The 13223-nt window shown below is 39.2% G+C and overlaps 1 protein-coding gene across 9 annotated transcripts in view; it reads right to left on the reverse strand.

The window, feature by feature from the left end:
• Positions 1 to 13223, reverse strand: part of LOC116597709 (sodium channel protein type 1 subunit alpha) — a 140334-nt gene that overhangs the window by 109591 nt on the left and 17520 nt on the right. The window contains exon 1 of one of the 9 annotated variants that reach the window (XM_032355796.1): positions 11261 to 11515. The exons of 6 other annotated variants lie outside the window; for them this stretch is intronic. The gene's annotated coding sequence lies outside the window, so the exon portion shown is untranslated. Of the gene's footprint in view, positions 1 to 9157; positions 9211 to 10428; positions 10532 to 11260; positions 11516 to 13223 lie in introns of those variants that run through there. 2 more of the 9 variants (XM_032355798.1, XM_032355799.1) reach the window with 2 other exon arrangements.

A 13223-nucleotide genomic window follows, 5' to 3' on the forward strand; every position in this document is an offset into this window, starting at 1 on the left:
TCTGTTTGTGTGGGTTGAGTTTACTGATATTTATAATATTAGAAATTAAAATAGAGAAATTATGAAAATATTAATTTATAAATAAGCATTAACAAACCAATCACATGTTTAAAAATAATATTTTAAGTGAAAAATAATCACAGTTCTAAAAGAAAAAAATCTGAGAATGGTGTTATTTTATAAATTTGTAAATCTCTTTAATGTCTGGCTTAATGTCCAGAATCTTAAATAAGCTTGTGCATTCAATCTATTATAATTTACATTTGTATGAAGAAAATCTGGCCTCACATAGATGTGTAGTTTGAAATTTTTAATAGCCTTTTCACTTAAATCTGAACAGTCTTCTTTGATAATCTACAGAAACTATACAACTGGAATCTGAAACCATTATCAATGAACTTGTACTCTGCTACACTAAAATCTATCAGTCTATCTTACACTTTGAATGGATCCATTATCCATGTATGATTTTGTATCATTATCCATTGTTCATTTGTAAATGTATCGGTTGACTGACTTGTGCAGGTCTTGGAGATGCTGAAACATTTCATTATCCATCTGCTAACATCACTACTGATCACATCTAGAAAATCCTTTAAGTTTTGAGAAGCTGCTGAGTTCAGATAGAAGTTTCCAAAAATTCTAATTTTCTCTTCCAAGTTCCAATGCTGTCATTGGTAACAAATACACTCCGTTATTTTTTTTGAAATGACAGGCTCACTTCATTTTCAAAAAAATTATATGCCAAATACCCAAGTCTGAATGAGCAGAATTTGTGTGTCAGTCACCCTTTCAAGTAAAGATGATCTTCCACAGAAAAGCAGCCTCTTTGTTTGTGCTCAGACAATTGCACAGTGATTTCTTTTGAGTCAACCACCATCATACTTTGGAAGGTGGTGCATATTCTTTATGTGTATTTCCAACTTCAGCACACAGAATATTATAACTGGCTTTTAGTTTAATGAATTTATTTATTTAACTATTTTTATGGGGAGCAGATGGCAGTGAAGAATGCAGTGATGTTGGGGAGGGTATGGGCTATGGTGAGTGCTGTGAAGTGTGTAAACCTGGCAATTCACAGACCTGCACCCCTGGGGCTAATAATACATTTTATTTATATAAAAAATTATTTAAAAAAAAGAATGCAGTGATGACAAGTACAGTTTGGTACTGCTGTCTTGAGAAGTTTAAGGCTAGGAGTTTTCATTGTTCTAATACCATAAGGGCAAGTGTCAACATAGTGAAAAAAGAAAAAATTCTTTTGTGTGATTATGAAAGTCATTGCAACCTGAGCGACTCCCTAAATGCTTTCAAGGGAACTCAGAGGCGTCTGTGGACCACATTTTGAAAATAACTGCTGAAATCATGTTAATAATTTTTCTATTTTTGTGTATTATATTCTGTATGCATCGAAGACCATGAACATACTGAGACTATGATTGTGGAAACATTCTTAGATAACCACAGAGTGTAAGGAGTGTTAGAAATGAAATGCAAAAACAGGGGCCCCTGAATGGCCTCGTCGGTTACACGTCCAACTCTTGATCTCAGCAAAATGCCTAAAAATTAAAAGGAAAAAGAGAGAGGGAAAGGAAAGGAGAATAAGATAAGGTTTGGTCCCAGAGGAGGGCAAGCTGGGATTCCATTCTTTGTCATTCCATAGGGAGGTTCATGGAGCCCACCCTTGTCTTTTCTGTTTTCTTTGCTTACTGATGCCTGTTTAAGTTCTTAATTATCTTCTAAATTCCTTTTTTGCAATGTCTTCAAAAGTCAGTCCTGTCTTCATTCATACAGGTTGACTTATAAACCTCTAAATGCCTTAAATATAGGTGTACGATCTTCCAGACTCCTCAAATCACTGGAAACCTGAAACGCCAAGGCCCACTGAAATGATGGCATCGCAGACCTGAAACCAGTCTGTTGCCTCTTTGGTTTTGTACCAACACACTGACACACATAGCCCAAAATACCACTGGCCTTTTTAAATGGCGTATCACATTCCAGGATAATAGGAAAACTGCTGCCTGGTAGCATTTGTCAAGTCTCAAAGTAACTCTTTCCAGGATTTTCAAATCCACTGAATTTCTTAGACTGCAATATTTCATGTGACAGAATTCTCTTAGTTTTCTTCTCCTCTATGAATATATGATCAGAAATCCTGAGCTCTGGTTTCTTTCCCGTATTCAATACTTTCTTTGATTTTAAAGTTATTAGTATTTGCTTAGAAATAATCTAGATATTGTCATCTAAGCCGCCGTTACTCATCTACTCCTCTTCACACAGATTCGTCTCACTATCCTCTCCACACGAGTAATTCCACATCTCCAAATGCAATGTATACTAATGATGACCCCCTTACTCTGTCCTGTCTTCTGGCTCAATAGTATACATTGTTAATGTATTCTTATTATTCTATCTGATAATCTTACAAACTGATTATGCCAATTTGATGAGTTTTATTGGAAGTAGTCTAAAAATTTATGTACAGGGCACCTGGATGACTTAATCAGTTAAGTGTCTGCCTTCAGCTCAGGTCATGATCCCAGGGTCCACGTCAGGTCCCCTGCTTAGTGGGGAGTCTGCTTCTCCCTATCCCTCTTCCCCTCCTATCCAGTCATTCATTCTCTCTCTCTCTCTCTCCCTCTTTCTCATATAAATCAATACAATCTTTAAAAAAAATTATGTACAAATTGCAAAGAATATTTGCCTTTTTTTTATTTTGTCTGCTTTTGATGCTCTCAGTCTGAGGTCAATATTTACTAAAATAATCCATTGCAAATGATAGGTGTGTCACAAATATAACTTTCCTAAAATGTTGCTGAATTCTAAAGAGAGAAGTTAGATTACCAAATTACACAGTTTTTTAAAAAACACTTCTTTGACATTTAAGGCTAACTTTATATTAAACCCCTTCCCAAAGCTCATCTATTGTTAAAAAATTGGCAGAATACTAATTTTATCATAGAGAGTTCATGGGCTGATAGAATATTCAAATGTTCAACTGTTTATTGAATAACTTTATATTGAGTTTTAATATTTTGATACAGATCTAATAAGGATCTTTATACAAAATAGATTTACCCAAATGCATTTGAAAAATAATGTATGCTAACATTCTTTTAAATTTTATTATATTTAAGTAATCACTGTATCCAGTCTGGGGCTCACACTCACAACCCCAAGATCAAGAGTTTCATGCTCCGCTGACGGGCCCAGCCAGGCTCTCCTTTATGCTTTTATTATGGGTGTTAAAGCAACACATGCTTATTTTGGAGAACTTGTACAAAAAATACTTTGGCTATAAAATAAATTATTAACAGTGATAATTTTGTTTGTATAGAGTAGGGATCATTTTATCATCTTTATTCTTCTATTCCTTCTTATTTTATGTAATGAGCATATATTACTTTTGTTACCAGAAAAATAAGATGTAATATTCTATTTTTTTTTAATTTGTAAAGAAGAAGATAAAAATCATAATCTCATAAACCGGAAATAACTATTGCATTCTTTCTGTTTTTTCTTTTCCTAAGTAAAACCACTATTGCTTCTTGTTTCTCATTACTGAGATCATACTAGATATATATATTTATCTGTATGGCATTTTTTACGTTTCCATTATACCTTGGGCAATTGTGCAGAGAAGTAAACATTCCTGAAACATTCTGTTTAATGGCTCCATAAAATCTCAATATTTGTAAGGACCATGGTTTACTTAACCATTTTTCTAACATTGTATGTGTAGACTGTTTTCAGTTTTGTTTGGGTGGAGTTACTATTCCTAAACAGTTTGGTAGGACTGTCAGTGAAAGGGCACAGTTCACCTTTAACTAAGGGGATCAGATTTATAATACAAACTTGACCAACGGATGCTCACTTCCTAGAATTTTAATTTTTAATCCAAGTGACAAAAAAAAAGAAAGGAAGGGAGGAAGGAAGGAAGGAAGGAAGGAAGGAAGGAAGGAAGGAAAAAGAAAGAAAGAAAAGGTTGGGGGAAGCCTAAGATAGTCAAATGAATTCATCCTAGGAGATAATAGCACTTTGCAGAAGCCACCAGAAACCACCAGAAAAGTCCACCAGAAACCACCACCAGAAAGTCCGAAGTAAGGGCTAACTAACCATCATAGCCTTCCTTACTCTTATCATTTCCAGTCTAGATGTCAACTACTCGTCTTCATGAACTGTACTTTCTGAGATACTACTTTTATACTTACATTAATCTCAGTCTCAGTTGTTTATTGAAGCACTTTGAAATTAATTATTTATAAAATCTTTATGGATTCCTAATTTTTATATCCTTTTATGTCACTTTTCTCATTGAAACAAGAGCCTGAGCTAAGTAAACTTCTCATAGATTGTGAATATAAACATGACATTGCAGGCACACAAGTGTAATCAATGTCACCACTCTTCTGCTTCTGCCCATTTTATTATTCATCACGCCCCTTTAAATAGAAACCTAATTAATTGCCTTTATTGGACTATTAACACATACACAGACAACTCATTAACAGGTGGAAGAAACTTATGAATAATGAAAACTTGCCATTAGTAAAACAACAGTAATTTTATCAACAACAAAGAGTCTTACCAGTTTCTATCTTCTTTGCTCATTATTTTAGCAGTCATTCGTATAGCAAAGACAACTGCTACAGGCTGAATTGTTTCCCCCTCAAAATTCATACGTCAAAGCCCTAACCCCTAGAACCTCAGAATGTGACAGTATTCGGACACTTTACAGCTTAAAGAGGTGATGAAGTTAAGATAAGCTTGACTGGTGTCCTTATAAGAAGAGGAAATCTGGACACAAAAAGAGATACACAAAGAAAAAACCATCTGGGGACATGGAGAAGGCTGCCATTGGCAAGTCAATAAGATAAGACTCAGGAAAAAACCAAACCTAAGAAACACATTGATCTTGCCTTCCCAGCCTCCAGAACTATGAGAAACAAATTTCTGTTGTTCAGTCTGTGGTATTTTGTTATGGCAGCCTTAGGAAACCGATACAACAAGCAACCCTGTTTGAATGGTACTTGTCTATTTCAAGTCCAACGGTTTCCCCCAATGGTTTCATAAACATGAAACAAAAGCAGACAAGAAACATACATTATAAAGAACATGGATAGTGTTTGCACAAGTTTGGGAGGAAATGTGCAATACAGTAGGGATATTTCTTAGAAATTACTAGTAATCTTTCTGCAAAAACATTACCTTGTTACTCATTACCATGTTAAATTTCCAGTAGAGTCACAACTGAATATGTTTTCAGTTTGAGAAAAATTTTGACATGAAGTTAGCTTTAAAAAGTGTTTAACAATTATAGATATGTGGGCCAATTTTCTTATACTTAAAGTCATATGGATTCTAAAAAAGGAAACTCTCACTGCTCTTTTCTTAAAGAACAAAAGCAACCATAGTAGCAGTATGTGTCATAACTGCTGGTAAGAACATAGATCCACGTAACATACAGCCCGGCCAGCAGGAGTAATGTGATGATTTAGTAGGGAAACAAGAGTCTTCCCAACAATCTGAGGCCAAACGCTTGGTTCCCGGACCTGTTTTGAAAGCGTAAACTCACCTACAGTTGTATTAGTTGCTTTATTAACTTAGCTCTGTGTTCTGTTTTGTTCCCTATCTAATTACGTTTTGTGCACCTCTTAACCTCATATATGATCAGTCATTAACTTTGCCTTTTTATCCCTACTTCCTATTTACCCATTTACTACAGAAACCTAATGGGTACTGGAGGGTGGTATTTGTCTGGAAATTATCTGATGTACCTGATCAGACCAGGTCCCAGCACCTCATTGTCTGGAAGAATGCTTACCTCCGAATTGTTTCAAGCCCTCCCCTGCCTCAAGGTGTCAAGAGATGATTCACCCTCCTCATATGTATTCATCTTCTTCCTAAACATAAAGAAGCTGTCCCTGGGCTCAACTGGGCAAGGCAACTTTGGGAATGATCTGCCTCCTCATTGATTTGCCCTTCTGATAATAAAGCTTTCATTGCTTCAAAAACCAGGTCTTGGACATTGGTCTACTGTGTACCAGGTGCATGAACAAGTTTAAGTTTGGTAAGGAACTCATGCTGGGTCAACTGAATATCAACATGCAAAGAAGGAAGTTGGATCCCTGCTCCACGTTATTTGCAAAGATTGACTCAAAATGAATCACAGACATAAATGTAAAAGCTAAAACTATAAATAGAATAGAAGAAAAAGGAGTAAATTGTCATGACCTTGGCTTAGGTGATGGTTTCATATATATGGCATCAAAAGCATAAATGACAAAAGAAAAAAATTAAAGCCAAGAACTATAGATGCTTTCATCACAATTTAAGTTAAGGTTGTGGGCAGGGCACCAAAGGAGGAAGAGGCCCCAAGAGAAAGAGAGGATTTTTGCCACTTACAGGGTGAAAAGCAAGGTTCATTCTAAAGAAGAGAATTTCACACTTGCTAGAGAGAAATTACAATGTTTGTTGGTAACTGAGAGGGAGTGGGAGCAAACAGCTAGGAGATATAAAAAGATAAACCATTAGAATGTGAATTCTGAAGGAATAAAAATATAACGAAACATTTAATATAGACAAAAATGAAAGCTGATGTTTATATTTTCCCATATTATTTTGAGATCCTGTTAATTCATTTGCAGAAAAAAGATTTGTTCAAACACTTCGGAGCGCCTACTGTGTCCTAAGCAACCTGGGGATGACAGACTGGTTTTCGTCCTTACCATCAGCCCACATGTCCCAGATTTAGCCACATCAGGGGAAAGTGCTGAAGTGTAAGCAAGATGGACTGGTTGCCTGGGGCATTGTTGGTTTTTTTGGTTTTTTTGTTTGTTCTGTTTTTTATTTTAACTGATTATTTGCAGCCATCTAGCAAAAAATCTCAATCAGATTTTTTTTTCATCAAATAGTGCCTTTTAAACCTTTTTGAGCAATTTCACAGCATTCCAGGAAACAGCATTTTCCACAGAATTTTATGAACTGTTAAAAAAACTTTTTGGTACGTAAAAATAAGTGGTTTAGGTTTCTTTTGTTGTTGTTATTATTTTTTTAAGCCAGTAATTTGGCACCATTAAATATTCGACTTAAATTTATAAATGCCAGGGCTCCCCAGATCTGGCTGGTCACCTGTGTGGCCCCCAAGTCCTTCCATTTCTTCTCCTCCCAGGATTGCTAACAAGGTGGGTGCCAGCCCTCACACCTGTGAGACACTGTGCCCTTGGGAACCTTTGTGTTTTCCCTCCTCATTCCGTGCTGAATGCTCTCCTCTCCCCTCACTCAGTTACCTCTTTTGCTTTCTCTCTGCATGCCCCCGTCGACCTCAGTATTGCCTTTCCCTACTTAATTTTATTTCAAAGAACCTATATTCTCTGCTATGTCATTACACACTGATAAGTCTACTAACTCTGTCACTAGTCTGAAAGCACCGTTTGGGCAGGGATTTTGTCTAATTCATCATGTTCCTGTACCTAGTTGAGGGACTGTCCTATACTGTAGGAGGATATAATTTTTTTTCCCAATGAATGCATATAGTAAATCATTCTAAATCAAACTATATGAAATTTCAGATGAATTGACATGGGGAACAAAGGCAAAAGAATCTTTATAACTTATTGCCCATTGGCAGGTTGTTGGGACAGGCAGAGTGATCTTCCTCTAGGAACTCAACTGCCTATGTCCATTCTTTGCTAAGCACAAAAGGCAGACTTAGTTTAACATTAATCCACCTCCAAGATCTTGTGAGTCTCCTTTAACATATAAGAGTTCCTTTGGAAACTTCATCTCTACCCTCTTCCCCAAGATACATGTTAGCAATCATCCTCCCAGCATCAGACCCACCAATATACATTTGAAGAGTCTCATGACTGAGGTTTTACTAGACAGCACTAAATGACCTCTTCCCCAACCACAGCTAGCCCCTCAAAGTCCTGGAAACCTCGCTTCCAAATTCCTTAGAGACTTAAGCCATCCCAAATGCCCTTCCAATTTGAAAGTATATAAGGGGCCACTCCTCATGACCCCAGTGCAGCTCTTTCTGCCCAAGGGTCCTGTCTACGTACTTTAATAAAACCACCTTTTGCACCAAAGATGCCCCAAGAATTCTTTCTTGATCATTGGCTCTGAACTCCAATGTTTCCACATCAGATTTATAGCCACCATATATAGACTGCACTACCCGAGTCCTGATATCTGGACTAGATCCTAGCTCTGCCCTCACTGGAGTGATCAGGGGTGGTTGAAAGCACAGACTTTGCAGCCAGCCTGTCTGGGTTTGCTTGGGCTCTGCCACTTAATTATCTAACTGAAGGAAAGTTAACTTCGTTAGGCCTTGGTTTCCTTATCCATAAACTATTGATTAACAATAGTACCTACCTCATTGATTAAGTGGCAAAATATCTGTAAAGTTCTGCTCAGAATAGTGGCTGACATAGAGTAAATGCTATGCATATTTGCAAATAAAATAGTTAATAAGTGGGATCTAGGAACAGGGGCAAAAGAAAAAGTTGGGAAAGCACAGTTTGGAGACATTTAGTTTAATTTTTTTTTTTTTTTCCCTGACCACAGTTGCTCGGAAAATGAATGCCTTCCCCACACCTCCCCTGCACCAGTATTATCTAAACAGAGTCGTGAAACATGCTTAATTGGCGAATCAGCATTTCAAAGGATAGTGATTACTCCACAAATCACAGCCCATTGACCCAAAGATGAAGACCACAAGAGCGTCAATAGCTCCTTCTCAGTCCCTCTCCACTCTCCCCCTTCGTCCCTTTCTCCTCTCCGCCCCCTTCCGAAGTAGCTGTTTACCTGGCAGAAAGTATGGGTTTGGCCTATAATACCTTGTATCCGCAACCCCTACCCCCCAGCACCGCTAAATTTTGAAGGGGTGCTTTTAGGTGTCAAACTCACACCAGTGTAAACCCAGAAGGGCTGCCCAGTTTGTGAAGTCCTAGGGGTAACTCCAAGCAAACCCCAGATTTTTCCCTTCCTTTTCTGCAACACAGAGAAGGTGCTCTTATGTTTTCTCTCTGAGAATCTCTGGGTTCCCCGACAGTGCCCTCTTTACAAGGAATTTGAATATTTCTTACTGGACTTCCCCTAGGAGATTCTAGAGTTTTCATTCTCTACGTTGGTGGCAATAAAGTTCACTTACGCGTCTCTAGTCTGTCCCTTCCCGGGTATTTCTAGTTGCTAATGGAGAATCCTGGCTGAGATCCCCAGTGCCTTCTTGGATACTGTATAATTAATTAGGCCTCCAACGTGCCTTCCTTTCCCCTCCCATGGATGAAGAAACCCTTTCCACCATGCCTTAAAGGGAAATTGCCCTAAAAAATGAGTCTCCAGATACCAAATTTCCCAGCAAGAAGGGAACATGTAAACAGAGACTATTAGTATTGGCGGCAAATCTAATGTATTACTTTTATTGGTAGGAGCATTCCAGGTTCAAAAAAATTTTTTTTTGAAAAAAGCAAACCAACCAGGTGAACAGGGAAGAAGGTAAAAAAAAAAAAAAAAAAAGCCATACGAAGGAGTTGCAGTGAGTTTAATGAAAACTAATTGCATTGCTGGGTTCATGCGAAGTAACCAGCCACTGGGCTCAGTTCTAGTGGTTCATAATGTTACCTCACCCTCTCCACGAAACTGTTTTCCCGTAAATCTCTGTGGCCATCCATTCCTGTCTACACATTATGTTCCTAAAATAGACACCATCTAAAAATCTCTTCAAGGAGCTTTGAGCAGGAAGGCCTAAATGGCAACAGTCCTCCTAGAAGAGGGAGGCTATGGTCTCACAGCAATTATAAGAGCAACAGCCACAAAGGAGAGGTTTAAAGGAGTCTTCCACAACAATCACTCTTCTTCCAGAACTCCCAGCCAAGGAGAGAGAGAAGTGTCAGGCGTCCAGCAAATGTGCCCAAGCCCCAGGTTGCATCACCCTCGAGGGCCAGGTCTCGCAGCAAATAGAAAAGGTAAGCTACCCACTGCTCTGCCCCGGAGAAACCCAAACTGGAATCACCAGCCTCAGCATGGAATTTTCCTATTTCTGTTCGGCTTCGTCCTCTTGGGATGCTTTAAATTGCTTTACGGAGAAATCTGTCCTGTTACTACACTAGCACATCAGGAACCCCACGTGAACCCGTCAATCCATAGGAAGGGAAGGCACATTTTCTAGGTGTGAGAGCAACAGCCTCAGCAATTCACAAGTTTGCTGTTGCATCTCTGAAAATATTTAGTCCCATGCACAGATGGACAGAGCATGCCCCTGCGTTGGCTTCCACCGGTTCTGGAGACACGCGAAAGGGCACCTACCACCACTCTATTTGGACCGACTGGGTAAAGAGGAGTGACGCTTCTCTGTGAGTTAAGTGGAGAGAACAAAAAGAAATAGAAGTAAACGTGGGGGGGGGGTGGTCTTTAAACACATACCTCAAACAGGTAGGAGAGCAGGGAATCCATGATAACAAAGATGTGTTTGAAAAGCCTCCCTTCCACCCGGAGACCTTTCTCGTGCACTTTGGAAAAGCCAGCCGGCTCACCCGGGGAGCCGAATTGCCTCTGCAGTCTCACTGCTCATCGTGACCTCTGTCTAATTAAAAGTAACTCGGTGTGTCCTGCCTGGCGTTCCACGGAAGAAATCCCACTTCCCTCAAGCTCCTTTTGTGGCGCCGTTCAATCTGAGTTAGGGGGAATGCATCATTGTTTCCTTCTGGTCCAAGGCAGGAGGCATTTCTCCTCCCAAGCCCAGCCTCTGCTCGAGGAGCCTGAACACCCCTGCAGTGCTGAGCTCCAGCATTGCCGGGCTGCCTCCTTCCTTCCTGGGGGGTTAACACTGAGATCTAATTTTTGCTCCATCCTTAGGAACAATATGACCTCTATTCACAGCTAGCTAGTCCAGCTCTAAAACACGGGGGACAGAGGGGGCTTCAAAAGGAGACCTTGAAGAGGATGAAGGCAAGCAAAGGCAAGAAGAACTGGCCAGGTTCCAAGCTATTTCAGGCCAAAGAATCCCATCTTGTACCAAGATGCTGACTGCAAAACAAACCTGATTTCAGTTCGTGGAAGGTGGGGAGAGGAGGGGGAGGGGAAGGGGAGGAGAAGGGGAGGAGAAGAGAGGGAGGAGGGGGACCGTGGGTCCGAATTCACATACAAAAATGGGACTTCCTGCTCAGTCCCAACTGTATATCCGAGGGCTCTTTTTCCACAGGAATAACTGAAATGAATATGACTAAGATCACAACGAAACAACCAGATGACTTACCTGATAAAAAGGAAAATTACCCATCCGCAACGAGGAGCAGCATCTCCCAAAGACCGGATGATAACAACGTGCCTTCAAATTGTTCAGATTCCCTTTGCAAAGGGTGACCGAGTATTTACCAGGGCTGCAGTCTCACTGAGGCGGGACGCACACACACACACGAACACACACACGCACACATACACACATGCACCACAGATCTCTGCAGTATCCTCTCGGCTTCATCCTCGCCTCACTCTATGGTACCTAATACAAATCAGCAAATAGCTTGTTAAAAAAAAAAAAAAAAAAAATGTGGAGCACCTTACATTACATCGCCATCTAGTGATCAAACACTAAATATGTCCTCACCAGTCAGATTGATGTGTTCTCAACCTCTTTTCTGTTTCCTTCTTTCCTTTCTTCCCTCTGGCGCTCTCACTCTTGGTTCCTCTTTTTTCTCCTTCATTTCCAGTTGCTCTATCATATCATACCCCTGATGACTTCAAGATGACAGAGTTTAAAAGTAAATATAGCTATCTGCAAGCATAGCAAATATCTTGTGTTGCTTTTGCATTTTTCTTTGTCACTTTATTCTCACTATGAGTCGTTGCTATCTCTACAAATTATATAATTTGTGAAAAAGCGCTGTCTTCTTATTCCACCAGGAGAGAACTAGGTGGCCCTTTATTGCTAGTCTATGACTTTCCTTTGAGGATCTACGTGAAATGTTTCTCATTTGGGAGATTGTGTTTAGTAGAGAGTTCTGCATTATAATGAACAGCTCAGTGTGAGAAGATGTTAAGTTTTACTTCAATTTCAACACCCATGAGCACGTGCCTTTGAGCTAGCTACGGAGCTTGTCACAAAAACTTACATTTTGTCATCTTCATTTGTATTTAGATGTTAACCAAGATTATCTTCCACTCTAAATGACTAGTTTTAGGGGTGCCTGGGTGGCTCAGTGGGTTAAGTCACTGCCTTCTGCTCAGGTCATGAGCAGAGTCCTGAGATCTAGCCCCGCATCAGGCTCTTTGTTCAGTGGGGGACCTGCTTCTCTATCTCTCTCTGCCTGACTCTCCGCCTACTTGTGATCTTTCTCTGTCAAAAAAGTTTTTAAAAAATGACTAGTTTTACTATACTTAACCACAATGTTTCCTCATCTTGTGGAGTTGACCTAAAGCTTAATTACAATAACATGTTTTGGTAAGCAAATATATATTTTTTGAATAGAATGAAGTAAGGCCTATTGATAGAAATATAAAACCCATCCATCAGGTGTTCCCAAGACAATGGAACATCCATGCGAAACTATTTCTAACTCTGGGAACTGAGAATAGAACTTTCTCCATTGTGTACTGTACTTTAAAACTGAAACAGTCTTTAGCATCTGGTCCTGCGTAAACTCACAACGAACTATGTGTAGATTAGTAATTTGCAGTAAATATTTCATCCTAGTTGATTTCCCCCTAACACAGTTACTGCTGACAACTCTCATGGGGTTTGTTTTACCATTTATTAAATGATATCACCTTCAATACTTCATCTATCTATTCTTTACCAAAGAACAGTATAATGGTTACTATTACTATTATTCTAACTATTCCTTGTGCAGTTGAAAACTCCGAGGCTCTCTGAACCTTATCAATAAGGCTTCAGCCAACATAGCTTACAAAGCAGTAAAACTAAGGCTCTTGGTTCTGAAGTCTATTGATCTTTACAACATACTGAAAAGTCCCCATTTTCCCCCCTGTCCTAGAATCATAAGGATGTTTTGTTTCTCTGCTCACAAAACATTTACTGAACCTTTTTAAATAAATTACTTGTGGGCCCCTCTTCTCATCTATAAAAGAAGGAAATCGAGTAATCATTTCCTGTTCATCTCAGCAATTCTGTATTTTCACCAAAGCCAAACAAGGTAGCATGAACATTTTAATTGAAGTTATTCTGTGTCTGGGAAATGGTGTTGTCCAGCCTCTGGTAG

This window comes from Mustela erminea, chromosome 8 (assembly GCF_009829155.1).
Source record: "Mustela erminea isolate mMusErm1 chromosome 8, mMusErm1.Pri, whole genome shotgun sequence".
NCBI classification, from domain to species: Eukaryota; Metazoa; Chordata; class Mammalia; order Carnivora; family Mustelidae; genus Mustela; species Mustela erminea.